Source organism: Macrobrachium rosenbergii, chromosome 41, assembly GCF_040412425.1.
Source record: "Macrobrachium rosenbergii isolate ZJJX-2024 chromosome 41, ASM4041242v1, whole genome shotgun sequence".
NCBI lineage: Eukaryota > Metazoa > Arthropoda > Malacostraca > Decapoda > Palaemonidae > Macrobrachium > Macrobrachium rosenbergii.
In genome coordinates this window covers 15,340,478-15,364,111 of record NC_089781.1, presented here as the reverse complement: position 1 = coordinate 15,364,111, position 23,634 = coordinate 15,340,478, and the positions used below count along the sequence as shown (strand labels likewise).

Genomic DNA, 23,634 nt, shown 5'->3' with positions numbered 1-23,634 from the left:
CTTATTTTAGCATTTTTTAGTTCTAGATTTAATTCCAGATATCAAAGTAGATTTATACATATCATTCAGAAATATAAAAGAGCCATTCTAATATATAAAAGGGCCTTTTCAAAGATATCATTTTGCTTGCCCATTGATATCCCAATTATTAAATCATGTTATTCACTCCACAATGATTGCAACATTCCATTATAATAGTAATACCGTAGCCCAAATTTAGATAGATTTTATATCGCTCTTAAAATGCACGGCTATTCAGTAATCAACTCTGTATAACAATAGAGCACGAGGAACTTTAACCTTGATAACACCAGGAATAATCTCATATTTAGATCCTGGTTTTAGAAACCTTCAATTACGACCTCGTCTGCAAAGGGATTTTTATCTCGATGCGACTGGCGAACAACAGAAATGTGGATCTTTATGCGTTTATTGTATAATTAACTGTCTGGAGAGGGAAGGTACAGCGCTGTGAAAAAAAAAAAAAAAAAACGAATATAGAACTGCAACTGACGTAATTTTACAACCAAATAAATGTTCACTCCTGACAAATGTGAATTCTCTTATAAAAATTTTTATGACGAGATGGTATTTGAACAAAGAATTTAATTTTAAATGTATATTACCCAGATGACTAACAGTATTTTTGATCAAAGTAATTCTTGAAACCTGCATTAAACAAAGATGTGGTTATGTGGAATAGAATACAATATATGTAGAATTTAGGCCAAATGGCCAAACGCTGGGACCTATGAGATCATTCAGCGCTGAAAGGGTAATTGTGAGTAGAAAGGCTTAAAAGGTGCAACTAGAGGAAAGCCTCGCATTTGCACAATGAACCAACTGTTAGGAGAAAATGAATAGCAAGATGGAGGATGTATGTACAGCTTAGTTTTACCAGACCACTGGGCTGATTAACAGCTCTCCTACGGCTGGCCCGAAGGATTAGACTTATTTTACGTGGCTAAGAACCAATTGGTTACTTAGCAACGGCACCTACAGCTTGTTGTGGAATCCGAACCACATTATAGCGAGAAATGAATTTCTATCACCAGAAATAAATTCCTCTAATTCTTCATTAGCCGGCCGGAGACTCGAACTAGGGCCTAGCGAGTGCTAGCCCACAAATCTACCGACTCGCCCAACGAGGAACCAGCAAGATGGAAGAAAGCGAACATGAACGGAGATACAGCAATGGGAAGATACAGTAATGGGAAGATACAGTAATGGGAAGATACAGCAATGGGAAGATACAGTAATGGGAAGATACAGCAATGGGAAGATACAGTAATGGGAAGATACAGTAATGGGAAGATACAGTAATGGGAAGATACAGCAATGGGAAGATACAGTAATGGGAAGATACAGTAATGGGAAGATACAGCAATGGCAAGATACAGTAATGGGAAGATACAGCAATGGGAAGATACAGTAATGGGAAGATACAGTAATGGGAAGATACAGCAATGGGAAGATACAGTAATGGGAAGATACAGCAATGGGAAGATACAGTAATGGGAAGATACAGTAATGGGAAGATACAGTAATGGGAAGATACAGTAATGGGAAGATACAGCAATGGGAAGATACAGCAATGGGAAGATACAGCAATGGCAAGATACAGTAATGGGAAGATACAGTAATGGGAAGATACAGCAATGGGAAGATACAGTAATGGGAAGATACAGTAATGGGAAGATACAGCAATGGGAAGAAATACTTTCTAAATCCGGGTGTTGTCCTTACAAAACTAAGAATCCTGTACAACAATAAATTTCGTAAGTGAATATGAATTTAAGTTCTTGCATTAAATTCTTAATTTTTCTTTTCACTGACGTTGTGAGCGATAGTGCCGGATGTTAATCTTTAGTGATCGTCAGACTAATGAAAGTATTTCGCTAATCTGGGTTTTATTTACTGAGCTATGATGAACATTATATTCTTAAGTGACTGAAGTAAAGGGATAATGCAAAAAATATTTCATTTTATTATATAATCGTAAATAGGAGCCCGTTTGTTCGAAAGTATTATTGGAGAACACTTTACAAATAATAACGAATACTAGTTTCATAACTGACATCTTTCTGTTTCACACGAGACATTACTTTCTCTCTCCCTGTTCGTGTGCTTTGTTTACACACACACAGACACACACATATACATATGCATACACATACAGTACCTACAAACGAGATATATATATATATATATATATATATATATATATATATATATATATATATATGTATATATATATATATATATATATATATATATATATATATATATATATATATATATATATATATATATATATATATATATATATATCACTAAATCCACGCCAGAAGGTAGAATAAGCTACGGAACTACTTGTTCAAAGTCCCGGTTTTCACTCACCTTCTGACGTGGATTTAGTGATATTCTCAAGCACGCGTTCAATCGTGCTGCAATGTATGTATGTATGTATGTATATATAATATGTATATATATATATATATATATATATATATATATATCTATATATATATATATATATATATATATATATATATATATAAAATATATATTACATATATATATATATATATATATATATATATGTATATTATATATATACGTATATATATATATATATATATATATATATATATATATATATATATATATATATATATATATATATATAAAATATATATGTGTGTGTGTATATATATACATATATATAAGTAAATATATATTACTATGCCATTAAACTGCATTACTATGTAAATTACCAACCTACTCTGCAGTAATTCCTAAAACAGCTGATTGAGGGCATTCACATGCAAAAATTCATGCGACTTATGAATATTTCAAGAAATAAAAATTACCAAAAATTAAAATCTCAGAATAGTGTAGAATAAAAAAATAAAAAATTGCAAGTTAGATTACTTCGTCTCTGCTGGGCAAGAACACGAATCGAACGTCAATATCCTTTAATGAATAATGAGAGCAAAAGTGAATCTTCAATATATTAATAATGAGCACAGAAGTGAATCTTCAATATATTCTCGAGTCTTTCTAAAAACATCCAAATCCTTATGAAGGAAATAACTATTCCTCCAGGAGCTGGAATAGTTATTTCCTTCATAAGCCAAATATTAAAAAAAAATACACATTTGGTAATGTTTTCTGTACTTAAGTTCATGGACAAGTAAGAACTATATATGTGATCTTATATATTCTTTAGCTCTTACCCTACCTGCTCTTGGCCCTCCATAACAAAATTGAAAGAAATTCATGCATGAAGGTTATGATTATGAAACATATCTGCCACCATAACTTTTAAGAACGTGACGACAGCTATTTTTTCTGCTGATTCGAAATCAGGCCAAAATCCTTACCCTTTATAAAATAAGAATAAATAGTAAGGCATGTATGACTTGTCACTGATAATAACACTATTAAACTCCAGTTTAAACGTACAGTAAAAAACAGTAAATCAAACGTCAGAGCTACAGAAATTATTTCACGGTGTGAAATATTTTTAACACAGCAATTAAGTTTCAGAATTCTGTATTTTATACAGTTATGCATAACTACAATACACAAACGAGACTTCCTAACTGACGATAACATGTCAATGTTATCGACCATTGTCAAAATATAATAGAACTCCACACGATATATCACAGAACCAATAACCCTAGATTTGGATGAATACGGCCTATGCAAGCATTATACCCTCATATACAAAATAAAGTTCAGAAAATATGTGTGCAATGAATGGTAGGGCATACAATGAAAAAGGATACCAAGCTCGAATTCTGGCTGACTCAATAATTATATTGTATCCCTAACTCTTGTTCATCAGATATTGGATGGGTTATATCCCAGAGCTCGTTATTGCTTTGCATTTCGAGAGGAAAGCAACGATGGCCGTTGAAATCTGTAGTAATAAAGAAAACCTACTGTTTCCTTTCTCATTTCAAAGTGACTGTTATCACAACCAATGTGAAAGTGTAACCTCATGATTTATTATGGGGTAACAGAAGAACAACCATAAAGTGGCCACTTATGCAGAGCGGAATGTGTCTATAAAAAAAAATATGAACTAATTTTACCCCGGGTCTATTTGTCCGCACGTGTTTATATGCCTGGCAATTACAGGGACGAGAACAGGAAGTCCATAATCGATGGCGGTCGGTTTCTGATATTAATGTGACTCTATTATGACAAATCCATGATTAATGACGCTGTGGATGTCAAGCAGTTAGTGTGTTAAATGTCAGTCATTAATTTCTGGATGAATTGTGTGAGCCCTTATTCTGTCATTTCCAGTGGGAATCATTTTCACTGTGAGTGGGTGACTGCTATTTTCATCACAGGGAAGTCTAACTTCCGTTTCAAATCAGCAGCAATATTGTAATTGTGACAACGAAATTATATTAATTTTGCTTACTCAGTGTCTATCGTTAAACAAATGTGCTACTTTACTACATGGCTTCGAAAATTTGTACAGCGCAGATCAAAAACTTAAAATTATTCTCATGCAATGCCGACGATGTAAATTGGAATCATAAGCTACGTTTTCATTACTCTCTCATTTTATGAAAGTAAACCTAGAATGGTTGCACTCAAATGTACTTTACGCTTTTATTATTTTAAAAATATATCCGAAAAGTTAAGATATTACATCTGGATTAGTTACAGCAACAAATTTTCCATGATATATATGTTGTTCTCTAATATCAAGACTACAGGATTTACCGGAAAATGTATAAATACATCGAGGTAAGACCCTTTGCTAATATAAAAAGGATATTATGTTCATGGAACGTTCAGCTTAGACCATCCGGTGAAGAGAACTATATTTTCAGAATTATATTTTCTTTACTAGTGAATTACGGATAACCCTTCTCTTGAACTTTTCATTTCAGCATTCCGAAAGGCTTTAAACTCTTTCAAGTTTCAAATATGCAGCAGAAATTTCCGCCGGGAAGCTTTCCTTATATTAAACTACATCAAAAGTTCTTTTATCATACCAAAGCAGTGAGATGAACAATTCCTATGATGCTTTTGTCGCTTTAGGATTAAAGGTCTGTTACCTTATTTGGTGATGGAATAGTTATTATATATATATATATATATATATATATATATATATATATATATATATATATATATATACATATAATCTATCTATCTATCTATCTATCTATCTATCTATATAAGTAATCTTCCAATTATCCGAATTAATAGAGCTTTGGGCTTGCCATACACAAACACACACATATATGTATATGTGTGTATGGCAAGTCAAAGCTCTAGTAATTCTGATAATGGAGGATTACTTATACATATATATATATATATATATATATATATATATATATATATATATATATATATATATATATATATATATAGATAGATAGATAGACAGATAGATATAGATAATAGATTGACAGATAAATGAATGCACTACCTTAAGATAAATATCTGAAGGATATCATGTGTGAGTGTGTGTCCGTGTGCGTGTGCATGTAAGCATATATTTTAGTTTCTATAAAATAAGCACCTAGATTTACACAAAATGGTTGTATACACACGGAACCTGGCGCTACCCACAAGGTAACAATGATATACAAAAAGAGACAAAATTAACATACATTCTGAGGTCTTACCTTGTATTTGATTCGTGAGCCCATGATCTGGAAACCATGCAAGTTCGTGTTTTGGGGGATCAGTGGGGCATTTCATGGGGTGACGACTGATGAGAAGGCATATTGGTAGAGCCCTGCCGAAAGAGAATTTTAATGTGGTTATAGAAATATGCTGGAAAAGCTAATATTTCCGTATTGTGAAAAAATCGTGTACCAAACTAAGTAAATGTGTATTTGTGACTGCCCATATGACCACTGTCTCATCCTATATTCTCAACAACTATAAGAATTTTAGACCCTACCTTTTTGGCTATAATTATGATTAAAATTCAGTCGTCTAAGAACTGATAATCCTTACCTTCTTTTCATTATTACATTGTTCAAGTGACCCACTAGTTTGCATATCCCTAAACAATGTCTAAAATTATGAACGTCAGTTTTGCATCTCCTTAAAAACAAAACATTTTCAAAGAAAGTTTTATTAATTCATTATTTAGCGCTGCAGTTTGGCTGATCTCTGTGCAATCCTTCAGTCATTTAGATAGTTAAAATATTTACCCAATCTGTTAATTACATGACGTACCGCAGTTGCTAATAGTCAATATTAATGATACTAAATTTATTAGCGAGGAGAGAATCATTTCATGCTGTTCTTTAGCTTCTCTTACTACAATGAATAACCAAGACAATAGCAACGATAACGACAGTAGTATTAGCATTTACTCTTGTTTTATCTCCAAGGATATAAACTGAAACAGGAAAACTGATTAAGAGAGGGGCTGTGATCTCATCAGATTTGACCTACAAGTAACCTGGATTCGTTTGCTTTAGGAAAAGAAAGAAGCTTCTGGAAACAAAATAGTTCTATCTACCATCAATATAGAGTCTTGGGTGCACTGACAATTACGAGGAAGGGTGATTTGTATGGAACACGTTGCTCAGGGGTAATATAAAATGACAATGTATTATAATAATTCTGTTGTCCATCAACCGGGCCTAAAATAGTGAACTGAATATGTTGTATATCCGGATTTCTATTAACTTTATCATTCATGTAAAATAAACTGACGAATGGATATTTTATTTAACCCTCTTAAGTATGAAAAATAAATAAATACACAATTCCCCAAACTACCTCCTGAGAAACAGGACATTCAAATAATATGAACATTATTTCAACTCTTACTACAAAAATCCCAGTAGTAAAACGTTCCTCAAAAGGACACCCAAGCAACAGGGTTTTTTGAAATGTACTATTAAAAAAAAGTCTGATCTGATCTGGATACACTGTTTCTTACCTTAATGGTGTCCACAAACCAATAATAAAAAGAATATAGTTACCAGTACCATAAATATTTGGGTCCGTAATCAGCTCAAGAATCAAGCTTTCAAAGTAATTATAACAGTAATTTCGAAAATTCTATTTCTCTTAATCCATCCACGTTTGCATTTCACGCCCATTAATTTATTAGTTCGTCTTATATATTCAGCCTTCCAGAATGCACTTAGGATTATCAACCTTTTCCAGTTTAACCGGCCTGAAGGAGTGCAATAATAGAAACTGCCTATTAGGGTAATTTTACTTACAATATCTCAATGTAAAACGTGAGTTTAACCAGCTACCCAAGCCAAAAGTAGATTACGTAGGTTTCTAAATGTGAAATGACTTATTATTACCTAGAATTCTAAGAAAATTTTTAATACACTAGCAAAACCTTAAAATAATATTTTGTTTAGGATATCAAACATGACATATATCAGAACACGAATCAATAGATTTATTTACAAGCCTTGAGTAAAAACTTCAGGAAAATACAGCTCTCAAAATCCGGAAATGTTAGAATAGTCCAACTGCTATTGACTTTACATGATTGTGGTTAATAACCAACTTTCTTTTTGAAGCAAAATCTGGCCGTGTTACATATCTCTGCAAACTACTTTACTACTAAGTCGGTGTTGTTTTTGAACTAGACGCCTAATTAGCACAATTCACCATTTAGAATGCAATAAAATTTAGGACGAACGCCAAGCGCTGGGACCTATCATGTCACTCAACCGCTGAAAGGGAAATTGACAGTAAGGTTTTTAAGGTGTAACAGAAGGAAAACCTCGTAGATGCACTATGAATCACTTTTTAGAGGGGATGGAAAGTCAGATGGAAGAAAAGAATATGAATGGAGGTACAGTAAAAGAAATGGGAGGTTACGGCTAGGGTCCGAAGGGACGCTACAAAGACCCTTAAGTAACACCTACAGAGCACCACGTGAGGTGCACTGACAACACTACCCCTCTACGGGGGATTTACCATTTACGCTGTACACTCGCCTTCACTCCAGAGATGATTAATTACGAACCATTTATTACCCAATTTCAGAAAACATAAGCATCTAATAGGGCTCTAACCTTACAAATGTTTTCTGTAGCTGCGTTCAAAGTATTTGCAAAGTCACTTATTACTTAAATACTCTCAAAAGTTTACATCTTGGATCTAATGAAATATTACCACTAATCAATTTTTGGAGAGTTGCAGATGGAACCAAATACAAAACTGAGGGCCCACTTTCGAAAAACAATGTCCTTGTTTGGGAAAAGACTCCAATGAAGAACCACATGGTGCATATGGAAACCAGCTACTCATCTTTATTGCCAAACCAGAAATTTACGTATAATTCACTGTCAAAAACTGGATATGCAATTAAATTTTACATTAATCAAAGAAGGTATGGACGTCACTTCATAACAAAGCAGATTCTCCTCTTAAATCAGTATTAAATGTATTCCTTATCTAGTAACATTCTAAACTAAGGCGTTCTGTCTTGTCTCCAATACTAAAGCTTTTGATCTGCTAGATAACACAAGCATGTTATAGTGATTCATCTGTTTATTTCCATTTGATAAGGTAAAAAGTATTTTTTCTTTCCATTAATATCAAGAGATAGAAAAACGGTTGAAACAAGTATTACTAATCAGCAAAGTATCGAGACTGGTTGTCCAAAATACTTGAAGATCCCTTATTCCTAAGTAAGCCAATGAATGTTTTAACAAAACTTTTTAAGATATCTGATGTTATCCGAGCCAGATGCACCTCTAATGTAGGTTTTAGAGCTGTCCAGTATCCAGCTCTTAAGACTGTATGATAGTGCAGATGTGACAATATGGAACAAGCAGTACGATTCTCCGAATATTTTTGCAGCGGATTTCACGATATGGATCAGGCGGTCCGAATTTTTTTTAATAAGTTTGCCGTATCAAAGAAGTTGGTTTTCTAGACTTAAAAAGGATACTATTTCATAACATTCCAAACCAGTTTTAAATACAGGAGAGAAAAGCTAGAGATACAATAACCAGATTTTACCAAACTTATGTGGAAAGAAGGGTCAAGTGGAATAAATGAAATCTTAATAATTAACTAGCAACTGTTTGTCAAGAAAGCCGCCTAATATTGTCAAAACTTTATAAAAGTACTTGATGACACTTACTGTGAAGAAATTCTCTTACTGGAGCGCCTGAAACTATCAATTTGGCAATTTCATCTACTGCATATGTATAGCTTGGGCCTCCTGTACGCCAACACCCATTTCTTCAATTTTAGCCCCACTGAAGTAAACCTGTAAATTTAAAAAAGCAAATAGAAAACTTCTTTTAGAGATTTCGCTTAGGATTTAACATCCGCAAGTACATAAACATTTTTATATAGAAAAAATTCCAAGGAAATTAAAATTATTATTTCTCAACAAATACACTAGCGTACGAAACAGACTTATGTCAATAACAGATAAAGCAAAACTAACTATGAATGAGTGATTAAAGTACAGCTTATTTGCAAGTGATTATGTACAAGTTAATAGCAACAATTACAATACTCTTTCAGGAATTTAAAGACTTATCCGGGGAAAGAAGGTTCCATTTAAGAACCACTAAATCAAAATTTTCCCAGAACTGCAATTTGTTACTTTACAGAAATTTATGCATAATGCTAATAATAGTAAACACTATATAACACGTAAAAGTTATGTCTACACTAAAAAAAATCGTGTTCTATTTAAACCCATGCAAAAATATCGCTATTTTCAGTTCATTGAGCAAATAACTGAAAAATTGGCAATTATTGCTCCACCTATTAATTAACTCAACATGCTCTCAAGTTACAATTTGCCTAACGTTAATCTTTTCCACTAAAAAGTAATTGGGAAAAAGATTTCTATGCTATGATCAGTCAGTGGTTACTCTCCTTATACGTAGGAATTAACCGAAAAAATAACCACCATTACTCTTTTCATAACTAGAAATTCAACTCTGAAGGCTCCTTTGGTCAGCCATCACAATAAACTTAAAATAGTCGTCAAGTGAATATTAAATCAAATTCAGAAGCCTTCATATATACAAGCCCACTGAAAAAGCGGATGTAAACTTAATTATTAATTCAAATCTTAAATGTCAATTTACTCTTAGGTGAATAAAAATTGAAGGTTGGTGTTCGCGCATGCGGGGAAAAAAAGTCCATGAATAATGGAGCGCTTATTCTAAATAGAACTACACCACTCAATAAATTTCAGAGAACTATATAAAGACATGAAGTGTATTCACTAGTTAATCTTAGTTAATACTATTAACTAAGATCCTCAAAGATTAAGAGACCAAGAAAACTATAGTTCTAAAAACTAATATTGCTGAAGTAAGCCATCTACATAGTCTAACAGCATTCCTGTTACCAAACACCACGTTATTAGAATACGAGATACCTGGAAGATTGCAATCACTTTGTTACATTGTTACAAAATAAGATTCCCGATTAAGCTAGGAGTAATTCCTCGGAAAATTATAACTATAAGAACTGCAATTAACTGGTTTGCAACGTCAGAGACATACACTATATGCTTTAAAGATTCATTCCTCCCCTTGAAACACTCGAAATATAAATTTTCTGGAATTTCTGGAATAGTTTTCCTTGCACGGTGCTCCCCAACTACGAAATGTCTAACACGGACACCTATCATGATTAAAGTCCTGGTCACTACCTCATTACTATCATTTTTACGTCGATGATTATGCACTTACTATTCTGCAACGCGTATCCTACAGTTATTGGCCAATGAACCTTAATATCAAATACTGGAAATTTAAATAGTCATTATGATACTTACAATTCAATGTTACTAATTTCATGAACCTCAAACAACGCAACCTTACAATTGACGCTCTCGTATTATAGCTACGTACAGTACATTACCTACTGAACAGTTTGACTAAGGGACCTAATATCACACCCAAAAAGCAAGAATTTGATTAGTAAGTTTGGTTTGAACCCCCATGAACTGCATAGTAAGCCTCGCGGCTTGTTAAGGCAAGTCCATACGGGTCCCCAACACCCTTCAGAGGAACCGCCCCTGAAAGGCGTGGAGGCAAAAGGTGAAAGTTTGAGTAAAGGAAACATGATCCCACCAACCTACAAATCCTCAGGCGTTTTCTTGCAAAGCATCATCAATAAGGAAGGAGCACTAGGTTCTAACGGAAATGAGTCGGCCATCTCGGCAAGCATAGTTCAGCGATCGGCACTTCCTGAAAAACCATTGCCTTTTAGTAAGGATACTCATTCAATCAAGGTTTTATTCAGTTTTTAATTACTACCACGGGTCAACATTTGAAAATGCGTAAAGGATAACGTTGAGAATAACAAGCACAGTCAAGCCATTTACCGGCAATCATAACAGGAACATTTGAAATAACAGAAAAGCAATAGTCAAGTTACACACATATCGTGTTATGAGAAAACAACGGATAGCTTACGTATGGTATTTAAACATTCTGAAGCAAATACTAAAGGCTTCAAAAATTTAACAGCAACAATAAAACATAGAAAACTAATTAAACATTAAAAACAAAATTGCAACCTTATCGGTTCGGAAAATCTGATGAAATGTCTATCCTTTCCCTGCACACACGCACACAAAAGAACGCGCTGAAAAGTCCGAATGTTTTGAAAAACTACTTGCCACTAGACTTGAAGTCGATTTCCGCGCGACAGAAGAGCAAAACGATCTCATTACCCAGTTAGTTTTTAACAAGCGGGGGGACAGTAGGTGACACTCACTTTTAACAGCAATTGTGAAAGTGACCAACATTTCTGCCCTTTAAATACAGCTACTGACAGAGAAAGCGTTCTCTAACCCTGTCACACTAGTGGCCACAGCCAGAACAAACGATTGTTCCCATAACCGTTTCACTATACTGACCGACCGGGTACGGAGCCAGAACGATGCGATTGTCTGGTAACACTGCTTCAGAAGCGAGAGAAAATATAAACAGCTGGAAGTGCCCGACGGGCAAACACTGTTCCCATAGCCGTTCCACTATACTGACCGACCGAGTATGAACCCAGCACGATGCGATTGTCTGGTAACACTGTTTCAGAAGCGAGAGAAAATATAAACAGCTGGAAGTGCCCGACGGGCATGCCCGATAGTGTGGACAGGGCCTTACACCGTACTGCATTTTGTTGATCGCATCAGTCAAAAGGTATAGTGAGCTATGAACGTTTACGGAACTTATCGATGGTAATTGAGGTCGTTAAATCTCTTAAAATATTGTGCATAGTATTACTACTCCAAATTTTATATATTAGCATTATTACACGTGTACAGCTCTGACGGCGTCCCCTGTATCATGTTAGAATAGGAGCTTGTGACAGAGAAACTAAAGATATAAAAAGAAATAAACAGAAACATTAGGGAAAACCCTCTTGTTCGTGGACGAAAATACTCATAGAAACCTCTCAGTTACATAACACATTAAGACTACAGTAAACTATAATTTTCACAAGCGGAAAATAATTTAATCTAGAAGGATAATATCAAATTTGAAAGTGGGGAGAATTTAGAAATTTCAGTTAGTTTACATTGCCTTTTATGATGCCTAACGTTATATGAGAAGAGAATAAAACAAGATATTTTCCTAACCTATAAAGTAGAAACATGTATGCATCCGTTAATCTTCTCTAGGGCACGTGACTCCAGTCGCCAATTCCTTTGTGATGAGACTGCAAGCCCTACTCCTTTCTCCATCCTAATATACTTACCATGTACTGAATAATCAAATGCTTAAGTTGACAGAGTCATTACAGTATTCAGCAGTAAACGGAACCCGTGCTCTTTCGCTGGTGACGCAAGTCATTGTACATACACACGCGCATACACAAATGCACATAAACACTTTATATATATATATATATATATATATATATATATATATATATATATATATATATATATATATATGTGTATGTATATATATATATATATATTTTTATATATAAACAAGTCGACTGTCTATATCAACCAAAGTCCCAGATTTTAATTTGTGTGTCCTTATCAGTTATAATTTCCTGTGTATATATTTATAGCTCTGAGAAATCAAAATGTCCCCTGTCTAAATGACAAAACTGCACACCTCAACAAAGTCCCAGATTTTAATTTTTGACATATATAGTCCTTATCAGTTATAATTTCCCTTGAGTGTATGTTATATCCAACGTATATAAATTATACCTTTGTATATTAAATTAATATCTGAGAATATAAAAATGTCCCCCATTCAAATGACAAAACTGCACACACACACACACACACACACACACACACACACACACACACATATATATATATATATATATATATATATATATATATATATATATATATATATATATATATATATATATATATTACGCACGTGTATGAAACGGGTAATGTTATGGAAGTGTTTGCACTAAAGGGTCATCATGTTTGGGCTCGCTTTGCAAAATTTTTCAAACCCTTTTAATCAGTGCCCCATCTCTTGATTTAAAGTTTAATGTAAAAATCAAACAAATATTCTGAATTATTTTGCCGCATGCTGCATAAGTTCAAATGTTTTAGGCTCCCATGAAATAATTTAGCATGGTAAAGGTTTGACAATAATTGTCAATTTGAATCACTTACTGCAACAATAAGACTTAAGAGATTTATCTGTCGTAACGTTGAAAATGTCAACAGCAACAGTAAAACAATGCTCGACAATAATTCTTCGGATTAAGTAATGATAAATGTCAAATTTGAACACTAGAATGACAGTACAGCATTTTATTACAGAAGTTTCCGCCGTATTATTTTTGTTGAATATTGAATACTAATTGAATTGCAGGGATATAAATATTTTTTGAAATGGGGACGCTTTTATTTCTGTATATATTTTTTATTTGTTGGAAAAGCAAAACATTTAATAGTTTGATATAGAGCGCAATCTTATGAAAAATACTGGGCTTGCTATGCTTTCAGTTTGAAAACAGCATACAACTCTTTCTCTTTCTATTTATCACGCCTGTTGTGTAACGGTAGTTTACTTGAAATCGTTCTCTGAAGTAGAGAAGAGACAACGAGGGGAGATTAATGGCCATGGATATGAAGCAAGGGAACTGATTGATCATTTCTCCGTTAAATTGTATACTCTTCATTTTTAAAAATGTCGACCAGGCAGTCCTTGCTTCGCTAGCATGGATGCGTGTGCGTTTGTGTGTGTGTGTATGTGTATGAACGGTGAACAAGAACACATAGTGTATGGATGAATTATGCCAGTACGTGTAAGCAGTTACAAATAAAAAAAACGGTTATAAATTAAGCAAAGTTTACTGAAGAGTTAAGGTTAGCAATGATCTATCCCATATTGTTCAGGAAAGCATAAGTCGTTTAATTAAAATAATCTGAAAATCATTAAAAAAACAAATCCCATCGAAATTAAGATTAGCAGAATAAATTTGTATCCAGCTTAGGAAAATCTTTTAAAAAATATAATTTCTTTCAGTTATAATAACTTCAAAATCATTTTTAAAAGCAAATTTGATTAAAGGGTTAATGGCAGCGGATTTATTTTTTATCCAGCTTAAGAAAATTGTTTTGAATCAAGTGCACTTGGTTTAAACATTTTATTTTTTATTTTTATGCAACTTTGCCTCTGTCATCGCAACTAGAATTCTGCCCACCTTTTGGATGGTGGCCTGTCTCCTTAAGGATGTCAGCAGCTGTCAGTCCCACTTAAGGTTGGGTATACCAGTTCGAGACATAGGCAACTTTGCCTCTGTCATCGAAACTGGATTAATGCCCACACTTAAATGGTGGCCTGTCTCCTTAAGGAAATCAGTAGCTGTCAGGCCCACTTAAGGTTTGGTATTTCTGGACACAGGCAACTTTGTCTCTATCATCGAAACTGGATTTTTGCTCACCTTTTGGATGGTGGCCTATCTCCTTCAGGAAATAAGCAGCCGTCAGGCCCACTTAAGGTAGGGTATACCAGTTCGAGACATAGGCAACTTTGCCTCTGTCATCGAAACTGGATTTCAGCCCACATTTTGGATGGTGGACTATCTCCTTAAGGATATCAGCAGCTGTTAGGCCCACATAAGTTTGGGTATACCAGTTCGAGACAGAGGCAACTTTGCCTCTGTCATCAAAACTGGATTTCTGCCTACCTTATGGATGGTGGCCTATCTCCTTAAGGAAATCAGCAGCTGTCAGGCCCACTTAAGTTTGGGTATACCAGCTCGAGACAGAGGCAACTTTGCATCAGTCATTGAAACTGGATTTCTGCCCACCTTTTGGATGGTGGCCTGTCTTCTTAAGGAAATCAGCAGCTGTCAGGCCCGCTTAAGGTTGGGTATACCAGTTCGAGACATAGACAACTTTGCCTCTGTCATCGAAACTGGATTTCTGCACACATTTTGGATGGTGGACTATCTCCTTAAGGATATCAGCAGCTGTTAGGCCCACTTAAGTTTGGGTATACCAGTTCGAGACAGAGGCAACTTTGCCTCTGTCATCAAAACTGGATTTCTGCCTACCTTATGGATGGTGGCCTATCTCCTTAAGGAAATCAGCAGCTGTCAGGCCCACTTAAGTTTGGGTATACCAGTTCGAGACATAGGCAACTTTGCCTCAGTCATTGAAACTGGATTTCTGCCAACATTTTGGATGGTGGCCTGTCTCCTTAAGGAAATCAACAGCTGTCAGTCCCACTTAAGGCTAGGTTTGCCAGTTTGAGACAGAGGCAACTTTGCCTCTGTCACTGAAACTGGATTTCTGCCCACCTTTTGGATGGTGGCCTGTCTTCTTAAGGAAATCAGCAGCTGTCAGGCCCGCTTAAGGTTGGGTATACCAGTTCGAGACATAGGCAAATTTGCCTCTGTCATCGAAACTGGATTTCTGCCCACCTTATGGATGGTGGCCTGTCTCCTTAAGGAAATCAGTAGCTGTCAGGCCCGCTTAAGGTTGGGTATACCAGTTCGAGACATAGGCAAATTTGCCTCTGTCATCGAAACTGGATTTCTGCCCACCTTATGGATGGTGGCCTGTCTCCTTAAGGAAATCAGTAGCTGTCAGGCGCACTTAAGGTAGGGTATACCAGTTCGAGACATTGGCAACTTTGCCTCTGTCATCGAAACCGGATTTCTGCCCACCTTATGGATGGTGGCCTGTCTCCTTAAGGAAATCAGTAGCTGTCAGGCGCACTTAAGCCATTTCGAGACATAGGCAATTTTGCCTCTGTCATCGAAACTGGATTTCTGCCCACCTTATGGGTGGTGGCCTGTCTCCTTAAGGAAATCAGTAGCTGTCAGGCTCACTTAAGGTAGGGTATACCAGTTTGAGACATAGGCAAATTTGCCTCTGTCATCGAAACTGGATTTCTGCCCACCTTATGGATGGTGGCCTGTCTCCTTAAGGAAATCAGTAGCTGTCAGGCGCACTTAAGGTAGGGTATACCAGTTCGAGACATAGGCAAATTTGCCTCTGTCATCGAAACTGGATTTCTGCCCACCCTTCTTGGAAATCAGTAGCTGTCAGCCTGTCTCGAAACTGGAAATGGTGGCCTGTAACTAGTCAGGCGCACTTATGGTAGGGTATACCAGTTCGAGACATAGGCAACTTTGCCTCTGTCACCGAAACTGGATTTCTGCCCACCTTTTGGATGGTGGCCTGTCTCCTTAAGGAAATCAGTAGCTGTCAGGCGCACTTAAGGTAGGGTATACCAGTTCGAGACATAGGCAAAACTTTTCTGCCTCTGGATGGTGGCATCGAAACTGGTAGGGTATTTCGAGACCAACTTTGCCTCTGTCATCGAAACTGGATTTCTGTGGATGGTGGCCTGTCTCCTTAAGGAAATCAGTAGCTGTCAGGCTCACTTAAGGTAGGGTATACCAGTTCGAGACATAGGCAACTTTGCCTCTGTCATCGAAACTGGATTTCTGCCCACCTTATGGATGGTGGCCTGTCTCCTTAAGGAAATCAGGCTGTCAAATCAGTTCGAGCTGTTTGCAGGCGCACCTTATGGATCGTGGCCTGTCTCCTTAAGTCAGTAGCCAGTTCGAGACCAGTTCGAGACATAGGCAACTTTGCCTCTGTCATCGAAACTGGATTTCTGCCCACCTTTTGGGTGGTGGCCTGTCTCCTTAAGGAAATCAAGAGCTTCCAGGCCCACTTATATTTTCGATGGAATTGCCCTTTACAGAAGATGAACGTGCCCTCATGAATATCGTCGATGATAATGTCTGCCCAACTCACCCCAATAAGAGTATTCATCTGGTCATTTACTACAAAAGCAAAAGGACGAGCGGCCTGGTAATGCATAACAATCCAGCCACCCCTCAGCAGGACCCCTTGAAGAAAACCAACGTGGTCTACCGATTCTCATGCCCCGTCCGATGATGCCTCGGCTCATAAATCGGTATGACCACTATGCATTTCTCCAAAAGTATTTCCTGCCATGCCCAATAGGGAGCCATCTTTAACCATGCCACAACTGCCCATAAACAGAAAATCACAAGAAAAGAAATAATCCCGAATGTAGAAATAATTGACCGAAGTATGCACCACCGCCACCTGCGCCTCCTGGAGGCATTGCACACTGGGAAGGAAAACCCAACCCTCAACATTACGCAGGAAATTTTTCTCCTCCCCACGGCCACCAGGAGACCTGCACCGAACGACCCCCTTAGCTAGCGAGCAAATCAAAATTCCTCATCTGAGGGTCGAAATTCTCCCCAGCACTGCAATGCCGCTCGCATGCAAGATGAGCCCCGAACATTAACACGGGAATAAAGGCTTCGCCGGAGGCGACCTGCTCCGGGAAGCCAATCATAATTTAGCCCCAATCACGACCCCTCTATAAATACCGACCCGAGCACCTTGTTTCTCCAGATCCTTCTCAGCCACGTCCTGAAGATGACCAACGAGATGGTCGAAACATATCGACGGTACCACAACCTGAAATAAGAAAAGAATCCAGAATCCAAACCACCGAATGAGACCGCGAAGAAATCTACAGCTTTTTGAACGAATAATAAAAACACTTTCCTCGTCTCACACTGTCCTTTTCCGACATGAACATTGGCCAGTTGCAGACCAACATCGCTGATCCTGAAAAGCGAATTATAAGGAGAAATAGAAAAGATCCTGTATAAGTTAAATTCGCAGAATACAGCCATCCTTTTCAACAAGACCTGCCTGAAAGAGGGTCTCCTCCCCTCAAATAATAATAATAATAATAATAATAATAATAATAATAATAATAATCACTAACAAACACTTGGTAAAATTGTTGAATTCATAAAATTTTAAGGATATTTTAATATTTTAAAGATATTTCAAAGATATTATGCGTTTCCCGACTTCTGTACCCAGAAACTTCCCCTAACGACAGGAAAAGTCCGCAGTAATCCCATAAAGAAAGTTTACTTTATGTAAATTAACGGTATTAAAACTTTATCTTTTAAGAAGTCTTCGTAAAAAAGACTTTGTCAAACACTCTTACGATGTTACTTATCTTAACATGAAGAAGGCTGACTTTTTTTTTTACTGATGTTTTTCACGGACTTTTAAACAAAGAAATGCTTGAAATTTGAGCTATCTTGTACGAGACTATAATGTACACGTGTTGGTGAATTTATTATTGGTAATTAAATATAAACTTTCACTTTAAAGATTTTTGTTTTTGTCATGATACATAATGTTATTCTTTCTCACTCTGTATATAAGTAAAGTACCTTTATAGATTATGTAGATAGTAATGTGTCGTGTCTTTATATTTATGTGTCAGTCCGATATATATATATATATATATATATATATATATATATATATATATATATATATATATATATATATATATAATATATATATATATATATATATATATATATATGTATACAGATATACATCAATAAGTTCAAAATATTTTCCTATGATTTCAGACAAAATCTGACTATAAAATTAACAAATAATACTATTAATAAAATTAACATAAAAACTATAAGATCACAAATTTTTTTATCCAAAAAACCCATCTACAAAAATCTATCTGCAAATGCAGCGACGTAATTGCGGTTCCTACCTGAGCCTGCGCTAGAATGCAGAGAATCATTGTGCAGTGTACAGTGTATGACTCGGAATGCTCCCCAAAACCTCATATGAATTCCACCTTTGCGGTTGTGTCTACAATTTCCCTTGATAACATTGTCATGTGCAGAGAGAGTGCCCTCGGGGAATATGATTCTGCATTTCCACGTCCTCGCTATTCTTGAATTGTTTGCCACTGAGTGGAAGGCTCACAAAAGCACCCGTTCACCTGCGCGTCCCTTGATTAAAATGCATAAATGTTTACCAAGTCATTCTCAATATTAACATGCATCATATATCCATATACATATATATATATACTGTATATATATATATATATATATATATATATATATATATATATATATATATATATATATATATACATATATATACATACATACATACACACACACACACACACACACACACATATATATATATATATATATATATATATATATATATATATATATATATATATAGTCTCATAATTGGGCATACATACATACATACATACATACATAAAACCTCATATATATATCATATATAAAATATATATATATATATATAAAACTATATAAAATATTTAACGACCTAATGTGTGTGTGTTGAATGTTGTTGTGTTTTAATAGTGTGTGTCTGTCTAATATATTTCCCAGTGAGCCAGTAAAATAGAACAATATTTTTTGTGAATAATAATAATAATAATAACCTGGAATAAATAATAATAATAATAATACAAAAAATGAAAGACTTGTCCCATGTGTAATATAGACTTTTTGGGGACTTTCAAATAATGTTCCCTGAATGCGCAAACTCGTTAAATTTATTAGACCAACAAATGATGTATGAAAGCATATGCATATAAATGATCTTGTCAGGAAATATAAATGACGACACTAACATGGTAGCTATTATATACAATTAGCACAAATGATGTTTTCATTTCATGAAGATATTTTCGCTGGTCGCGCCATCATAAAAGCAGATGAATGACATATTTCAACGAGGATTTATTTCATGAAGATATTTTCGCTGGTCGCGCCATCATAAAAGCAGATGAATGACATTAACCTTTGACCTAGGCCGAGGGGCTCGCAAATAATTAGTTGTGCAAATGTGTAACTTCGTACAATTCTCTCAGAAAATCTGTAAGAAGGATTCCTACAGTTTATACTCCCTCTTTTCGTTAAAACTGCACCATCGAATTCTAATTTTAACATCTTTTTATAAACCCCCCCAAAAATATTTAAATTATCTTTTTTCTTTACTTACAAATTTTTATATACTTTCCTGCAGACTGGAGATTTCTGCTTTCACTTTACAAAATAACGTCCTCAAAATGGAGTGACTGACTGCCTTCGACGTCAGTTAGAGATATTGTTCTTCAGTTCTGTTCGGAGGATTTTACCAGGAGTACTTGGTACTGGAATTTTGAAGCTGCAGTTGGTATGATATTGATAAATCCTTTTTGTATATAACAAAAGTACGATTGCTTTGTCGTAAATTCGCAAATAGGTTTTTAGTGAAGTTGTGACATCTGACCGTGACATAGTAAACCGCTAAAAGTTTCCTTGATCATATTTCTTGAGTAAGGATATGATATGTGAATTTTCTGCAAGCCCAATAAATTATGTAGCGAATAAGAATATATATCCATACATTTGTAGGGGCTCTAAAACTATTTTTTATCTTGGTAATGATTACAAAATATTAACTCCTGACAAAAATAATTCACATATATCTTGCTTTTTTAAGAGGGGTTACTTTTTGAAATGTAAATTATCACTTTTACCAGGATAAAATATTGCTTAAATATAGGTTTGCAAAGAAAAATCTCCGCCTTTATTTCTGCTTTTAATGAACAAATGAATTATATTTTTCAAGTAGAATAGAATTTAATCAAAAATTCTTATAGGAGATTCTGGTATCTTTCATGCAAGTTGCAAATACTGACTTCATTCCTTTCCTTTCCTTCCTTCCTTAATGGCGTGGGATCCATCCTGGGCATTTGTTATCGACAGGGGATTTCTAAAGATGCTTCTTAAGAATAAGTTCTTCCTGAAAATTTACCAACATCGGAAAATGCTCTCCAAAAATATCTAGAATTTAGGGATAAAATGGCTGAATGTTTGATACAGTTGATGGAGTTTCTTATGCAATGCAAAGAATGCTGAATATATTTCCATGACGGAAAACTGTAAAAAGATTGTTCCCTATGTAGTTGTTTTTATCGAAAAATAATTGATTAAACTTCTTGTGTGATATAATTGATCTATTTGTGTATTTTTATCTAATGGTGTATTTTAATATTTTCTGCATTTAAGAAATAAGTAGATTCAGCCGCCCACATTATTCTATTTATACATTTAGCATCATGCTTTATTATTTCAATGCACTGACATCGGTTACGCTGACAGGCAAGTTATTGTATACGATAAAGATCAGGATCATAAATGAATAATATTTTACTAATATTAACTAACTGTGTTTTTGATACAACATTTAACGATTCCAGAGCAGTAAATAATGAGTTAGTTGTACTGAAATTCAACTGAAAAACTTCTATGAAAGCGTAAAATCTTTACAGATCTGCCTAATTTTTCTAGCGTTTAAATCTGAAGTCAGATGAAACAAGAAGGATGTGGCAAAATTATAAAAAAATAGAGTAGGGGTTAACAAAAGCACGTCCTTCTGTAATATATACTGCGAATAAGGTATTTCCCAGCAGAGTACTATTACGTTTTTGGTAGGCTATATCACCTACAGTCTTAGGCCTATCGTGCCTTCTCCTACATGGCCTTTTTTAAAAATCCAATACAATTCAAAAGCAAACCTGAAATTCAGTTGTATAATATCAAAATCCATGATACCTAAGTACCTTTGTAACTGAGATTTTTCCTGGGCAGGCTGCCGTCTAACATACCAGCGAATTATACCCATCTTCCCTGTTATGTTATATACAGTGTATGGAAACGTGCTACTTTTTTGTACGGATAATGGTTTAAAGGTATAAATATTTCAGAAATTGTAGTTGTGATAACTGTCAAATATCATTAAATTATGGAATGTAACTCACTCAGAATTTAGGGATGATAATATTATCAGTGTTGAGAATTTTTTTTTATTGATTAAGCATTGGTGTATGTAAACGTATTGTAATCCTGGTAGGAAGAAAAATTATAATAGTAAAATTATGTAAAAAATACTATGAAATAACTGTAAAACTGCATTAATGTATTTCCCTAATAAAAGAACGGAGACTTTAAGAAAGGAGACTTTTCCAAACTATTGCATCACCTGAAAACCATTTTAAGATCATTAATTCCCAAAATGTATTCTTCAGTATTAAAGAATGTGAATACCTCATAACAAATTTTATTCTATAGAGAAGCTCAACGCACTGACTATCGATTACCTGAATATGTTAGCATAATTAATATTACCGTAATGTCTGAGACATTGTTCCCGAAATTATGCTTATAAGTCTCATTAGATTTTTCCATAAAAAAATAAACTTTGGTTTCATTGTATGATATTGGCTTTACAACAACAGTCAAAGTTTTGATTAAAAAGTTTGCCGTCAGTTCAGTAATGTTGGTATGAAAACTTATAATAATAGGACAATATTGAGCAAGTAGTTTCATACTGTGAAACGGAGAGAGAGAGAGAGAGAGAGAGAGAGAGAGAGAGAGAGAGAGAGAGAGAGAGAGAGAGAGAGAGAGAACTGAATGCTCTTTTATAGGTAAAAGGTCACATTCTACTCATACGTTTATCATTTATATTTTGTATACCAATGTCAATATTAGTTGAATTATCGATGGAAAATCTTTGTTAGATACGGAATTTTTCAAGAATTTTCTTTTCAAAGGTTTGTTTTGTGGTTTAGTATAAAAAGATTTCTAAATAGGAGCTTCTATCTTGACGGTTCTAAAACTGAATCTCAAATATCTAATACGAAACTTTAATTTCCTACTCAAAATCCGTTTAAATAAGTTTTATTCTGTTGTTTTTTGATCTGTTGTTTGGATTCAGTTCTGAACCAATAAAGTGATTTGATGATAAGAGTTAGAAGAGCAACATTTCTTACAGGAAAATTTATTGGTTTTTATTCAGATGCGAAATGGGACTTTTTTCACTCTTTCATTTTAAACACAAGGACTAAACTGGAAAACAAAAAATGTCGACAAGAGATATTAATTGTACTTATTAACTTTCAGCTTCGAAAAAAAAGGTCCTGAATATTTCCCCGCTAAATTTTTATCGAAAATCCAATAACTTCATTCCTAAAACTGAAAGCGACTCAGAGGAAGCCAGTAAACCACCAGTAAATAACTTATTCCTCATATCTGCATGTATGGTGAAATAAATAAAAATAAAAATGATTTAGCTTTCAAGTAATTTCATAACTTTTACAGTGAATACTTTTGAAGAACTCCGCATGACTACTTGAAATGGAAAATTAGCTGCTTTTTGTAAGAACTTCTACAGATCCCGTATATTACGTGTTATATGAATTTTCTAACTTTATAGGATTATATAATGTCAGGAATATTCCTGAGAAA

The 23,634-nt window shown here is 34.8% G+C and overlaps 1 long non-coding RNA gene across 1 annotated transcript; it reads right to left on the bottom strand.

The window, feature by feature from the left end:
* Positions 1-5,669: 5,669 nt before the first annotated feature.
* On the bottom strand, positions 5,670-11,209 carry LOC136826436 (uncharacterized). The gene is made up of 3 exons (XR_010849605.1): positions 11,095-11,209; positions 9,128-9,256; positions 5,670-5,782 (listed from the first exon to the last, which is right to left on the bottom strand). It is a non-coding gene; the product is annotated as an uncharacterized lncRNA (long non-coding RNA).
* Positions 11,210-23,634: the final 12,425 nt, after the last annotated feature.